Below are 6,148 nucleotides of genomic sequence, written 5' to 3'. Positions count from 1 at the left end.
AGTAGATACGCCGTCGTAAGTCCGAATCCGCGCCATGGTATCTTTAAGCGTATGCTCAAATTGAGATACGCTTAAATGTTGCTAAGATACGACCGGCGTAAGTCTCCTAGGCCGTCGTATCTTAGGGTGCATATTTAGGTGGCGCTTCCGTTGATTTCCGCGTAGAATATGCAAATGAGCTAGATACGCCAATTCAGAAACGTACGTGCACCCGGCGGATTTTTTTACGTAGTTTACGTTAGGCTTTTTCCGGCGTAAAGTTACCCCTGCTATATGAGGCGTAGCCAATGTTAAGTATGGACGTCGGGACAGCGTCGAATTTTCCATCGTTTACGTCGTTTGCGTAAGTCGTTCGCGAATAGGGCTTTGCGTAAGTTACGTTCACACGTCGAAAGCATTGACTATTTGCGACGTGATTTGGAGCATGCGCACTGGGATACCTTCACGGGCGGCGCATGCGCCGTTCGTTAGAAACGTCATTTACGTGGGGTCATGCTTTATTTACATAAAACACGCCCACCTCTGCACAATTTGAATTAGGCGCGCTTACGCCGGCAGATTTACGCTACGCCGCCGTAACTTCAGGCGCAAATTCTTTCAGAATACGGGACTCGCCTCTCAAAGTTACGGCGGCGTATCGTATATAAGATACGCTACGCCCGCCTAAAGATAGGCGATTCTTACTGAATCTAGCCCCTTGTTTTCTGACTACGCTTCTGCTTGATCCCAACCTGCAAACACTTGTTACCGACCTTGTTTACTGACTACGCTTCTGCTTGATCCCAACCTGCAACCACTTGTTACTGACCTTGTTTACTGACTACGCTTCTGCTTGATCCCAACCTGCAACCACTTGTTAGCGACCTTGTTTACTGACTACGCTTCTGCTTGAACCCAACCTGCAACCACTTGTTACCGACCTTTGGCTTGTTTACTGGCTACGCCTCTGCTTGATCCCAACCTGCTATATCTGCTACTGGACCCCTGGCTTGCTCACCTCCTGGGACCTGGTACTTACACACAGAAAAACCCATCCCCACCTTCAGGAGAACTAGTGACTACTGGTTAGTGCTTAGACCCTGCACCTCAGGTGAGCTTGTGTCATCCACCAGGGTGACCTGTTTGTGTCCTTATCCAGCTGGTCAGTGGGAGCCTCTCTACTGCTATAGAACAAGGGTCTCCGAGCCAGACCCCTGACCCTTGTTCTCTAACGTCAGAGTTTGAATATATTGGGTGCTTAGGTCTCATGTGGTCTGCAGTAACACTTTGGAAAAGGAAGAACACCCCTCAGCAGCTGGCGGGTGCCAAGTTGTCCTTTGAGTGTATTTCCCGTAGGTAGAAGTAGAGTTGTATGCCCGGGAAGTTAGAAGATTACAAATGTAAGAACCCCACAACATGGAAAAGGGGGGGGGGGTATCTTATAGCATAAATGTCCAAAAGTATGTGGACCTCCCCTCCCAATGACGGTGATCAGATGTCTCCAGTGAAGGGTCCCGGTAGTACAATTGTGCTCCTCTAAACTTGTGGTAACTGTTCGGTGAAGACCCTTTTCCGTTCCACCATGACTGTTATCTGTGTACAAAGCCATCTCCATAAAGACATGGTGTGACCAGTTCGATGTGGAGGAACTCGAGTCCTGACCTCAACCCTACTGAACACATTTGGGATGAGTTGGAATGCCAATGGCAAGCCAGGACTTTTTTTTTTGTTGGTGCCCGGCATGAGGCCCAACGTGTGGGCCAGGTCTTCTTCTTCAGAATCAGTACCTGCCCTCACAAATCCCCACAGACACCCTCCAAAATCTTGTGGAAAGGCTTCCCAGAAGAGTGGAGGATGTTGTAGCCGACAAGGGGGCAACTCCATATTTATCTCTATGGGGAGAGGGGAGAATCTCCTTATTAATGGCCATGGTACAGGAGAAGACATGGTGTGACCAGTTTTGGTGGAACTCGATCTCATCCCTACTAAACACCTTTGGAATGAGTTGGAACACCGATTACGAGATTACGAGTATTTTTTTTTTTGGTATCCAACGTTTGGCCTGAACATCCCCTGTCCAGTGATTGGACTCACCCTGAACACCCCTTGTCCTGTGATTGGACTTCCCCTAAACAACCCCCGTCCTGTGATTAGACTTCCCCTAAACAACCCCCGTCCTGTGATTGGACTTTCCCTAAACACCCCCCGTCCTGTGATTAGACTTCTCCTAAACAACCCCCGTCCTGTGATTAGACTTCCCCTAAACACCCCCCGTCCTGTGATTGGACATCCCCTAAACAACCCCCGTCCTGTGATTGGACTTCCCCTAAACACCCCCGTCCTGTGATTGGACATCCCCTAAACAACCTTGGTCCTGTGATTGGACTTTCCCTAAACAGCCCCGTCCTGTGATTGGACTTTCCCTAAACAACATCCTGTCGTGTGACTGCACTTTCTCCAAACAACCCCCGTCCTGTGATTGGACTTCCCCTAAACAACCCCCGTCCTGTGATTGGACTTCCTCTAAACAACCCCTGTCCTGTGATTGGACTTCCTCTAAACACCCCCCGTCCTGTGATTGGACTTCCTCTAAACAACCCCCCGTCCTGTGATTGGACTTCCTCTAAACAACCCCCGTCATGTGATTGGACTTTCCCTAAACAACCCCTGTCCTGTGATTGGACTTCCTCTAAACAACCCCCCGTCCTGTGATTAGACTCCCCCTAAACACCCCCCATCCTGTGATTGGACTTCCCCTAAACAACCCCTGTCCTGTCATTGGACTTCCCCTAAACAACCCCCGTCCTGTGATTGGACTTTCCCTAAACACCCCCCGTCCTGTGATTGAACTTCCTCTAAACACCCCTCGTCCTGTGATTGGACTTCCTCCAAACAACCCCCGTCCTGTGATTGGACTTCTCCTAAACAACCCCCCGTCCTGTGATTGGACTTCCTCTAAACACCCCCGTCCTGTGATTGGACTTCCCCTAAACATCCCCTGCCCTGTGATTGGACTCCCCCTAAACAACCCCCCGTCCTGTTATTGGACTTCCCCTAAACACCCCCCGTCCTGTGATTGAACTTCCTCTAAACACCCCTCGTCCTGTGATTGGACTTTCCCTAAACAACCCCCCGCCCTGTAATTGGACTTCCTCTAAACACCCCTCGTCCTGTGATTGGACTTTCCCTAAATAACCCCTGTCCTGTGATTGGACTTCCTCTAAACAACCCCCCCGTTCTGTGATTGGACTTCCTCCAAACAACCCCCGTCATGTGATTGGACTTCCCCTAAACAACCCCTGTCCTGTGATTGGACTTCCCCTAAACAACCCCCCGCCCTGTAATTGGACTTCCCCTAAACAACCCCTGTCCTGTGATTGGACTTCCCCTAAACACCCCTCGTCCTGTGATTGTACATTTCCTCTAAACACCCCCGTCCTGTGATTGGACTTCCTCCAAACAACCCCCGTCCTGTGATTGGACTTCTCCTAAACAACCCCCCTTCCTGTGATTGGACTTCCTCTAAACACCCCCGTCCTGTGATTGGACTCCCCCTAAACACCACCCGTTCTGTGATTGGACTTCCCCTAAACAACCCCCCATCCTGTGATTGGAATTCCCCTAAACAACCCCCGTCCCGTGATTGGACCTCCTCTAAACAACCCCCCGTCCTGTGATTGGACTTCCTCTAAACAACCCCCCGTCGTGTGATTGGACTTCCTCTAAACAACCCCCATCATGTGATTGGACTTTCCCTAAACAACCTCGTCGTGTGATTGGACTTCCTCTAAACAACCCCCATCCTATGATTGGACTTCCCCTAAACAACCCCCATCCTGTGATTGGACTTCCTCTAAACAACCCCCTGTCCTGTGATTGGATATCCTCTAAACAACCCCCATCCTGTGTTTGGACTTCTCCTAAACACCACCCGTCCTGTGATTGGACTCCCCCTAAACAACCCTCATCCTGTGATTGGACTCCCCCTAAACAACCCCCGTCATGTGATTGGACTTTCCCTAAACAACCCTCATCCTGTGATTGGACTCCCCCTAAACACCCCCTGTCCTGTGATTGGACTCCCCCTAAACAACCCCCGTCCTGTGATTGGACTTTCCCTAAACAACCCTCATCCTGTGATTGGACTCCCCCTAAACAACCCCCATTCTGTGATTGGACTCCCCCTAAACAACCCCCGTCCTGTGATTGGACTTCCCCTAAACAACCCCTGTCCTGTGATTGGACTTCCCCTAAACAATACTGGAGAAGGAATACCGGGGGGGTGCACAGAATACTGGAGGGTGGAATACTGAGGGGGTACCAAATACTGGAGGGGGACAACGAATACTGGAGGGGGAATACCAGGGAGGGGGGCACTCAAAACTGGAGGGGGGAATACCGCGGAGTGAGGCATCGGATACTGGAGGGGGGAATACCTGGGGGGGCACTGAATACTGGAGGAGGGAGTACCGGGGGGCACCGAAATACTGGAGGGGGAAATACTGGGGGGGGGGGAACGGATACTGGAGGGGGGAATACCAGGGAGTGGGGCACCAGATATTGGAGGGGGGAATACCGGGGAGTGGGGTACTGGATACTGGAGGGGGGGAATACCGGGGGGCACCGAATACTGGAGGGAGTACCGGGAGGGGGGCAGCGGATACTGGAGGGGGGGCACCAGATACTGGAGGAAGGAATACCGGGGGGGCACCGAATACTGGATGGGGGAATACCGGGGGACACTGAATACTGGAGGGGGGAATACCGGGGGGCACCGAATACTGGGGGGGGGAATACCGGAGAGACTGAATACTGGAGGGAGGAATACCAGTGGAGCACTAAATACTGGAGGGGGAATACCGGAGGGCACTAAATACTGGAGGGGGGAATACCGGGGGGGGGGGGGAGGAAACTGGAAGGGGAATACCGGGGAGTGAGGCATCAGATACTGGAGGGGGGAATACCTTGGGGGGCACCGAATACCGGAGGGGGAATATCAGGGGGGGGGGGGGGCACCGAATACTGGAGGGGAAAATACCGGGAGGGGGTCAACGGATACTGGAGGGGGGAATATGGGGGGCACCGGATACTGGAGGGGGAAATACCGGGGGCACTGAATACTGGAGGGGGAGAAAACGGGGGGGGGGGGGAACAAATACTGGAGGGGGAAATAGTGGGGGGCACTAAATACTGGAGGGTGGAATACCGGGAGCACTGAATACTGGAGGGGGGAACGAATGCTGGAGGGGGAAATACCGGGGGGGCACAGAATACTGGAGGGGGGAATACCAGGGGAGCGAATACTGGAGGGGGGAAATACCGGGGGGCACTGAATACTGGAAGGGGGAATACCAGGGGAACAAGTACTAAAGGGGGGAAATACCGGGGGGCACTGAATACTGGAAGGGGGAATACCGGGGGGCACTGAATACTGGAGGGGGGAATACCAGGGGAACGAATACTGGAGGGGGGAAATACCGGGAGGGCACTGAATACTGGAGGGGGGAATAGTGGGGGGGGGGGAATACTGGAGGGGAAATACCAGGGGGCACTGAATACTAGAGGGAGGAATACTGGGGGGGGGGGCACTGAATACTGGAGGGGGAGAATACTGGGGGGGAGGAACAAATACTGGAGGGGGAAATACCGGGGGAACGAATACTGGAGGGGGGAATACCAGGGGAGCGAATACTGGGGGGTAAATACCGGGGGGCACTGAATACTGGAAGGGGGAATACCAGGGGAACGAATACTGGAGGGGGGAAATACCGGGAGGGCACTGAATACTGGAGGGCGGAATACTGGGGAGGGAAACGAAAACTGGAGGGGGAAATATCGGGAGCACTGAATACTGGAGGGGGGAACGAATGCTGGAGGGGAAAATACCGGGGGGCACTGAATACTGGAGGGAGGAATACTGGGGGGGGGGCACTGAATACTGGAGGGGGGAATACCAGGGGGGGGCACTGAATACTGGAGGGGAGGAATACCGGGGGGGGGGGTGAACGAATACTGGAGGGGAACTGAATACCGGAGGGGGGAAATACCGAGGGGGGGGCACCAAATACTGTAGGGGGGCACTGGGTGAGGGGCATTGGAAACTGGAGGGGGGAATACTGGGGGGGGGGGGTGACCGAATACCGGGAAGGGAGAGAATACCGAGGGGGGG

The sequence above is a fragment of the Rana temporaria genome, chromosome 13, assembly GCF_905171775.1.
Source record: "Rana temporaria chromosome 13, aRanTem1.1, whole genome shotgun sequence".
Taxonomy (NCBI): domain Eukaryota; kingdom Metazoa; phylum Chordata; class Amphibia; order Anura; family Ranidae; genus Rana; species Rana temporaria.
This window is presented reverse-complemented; position numbering follows the sequence as displayed.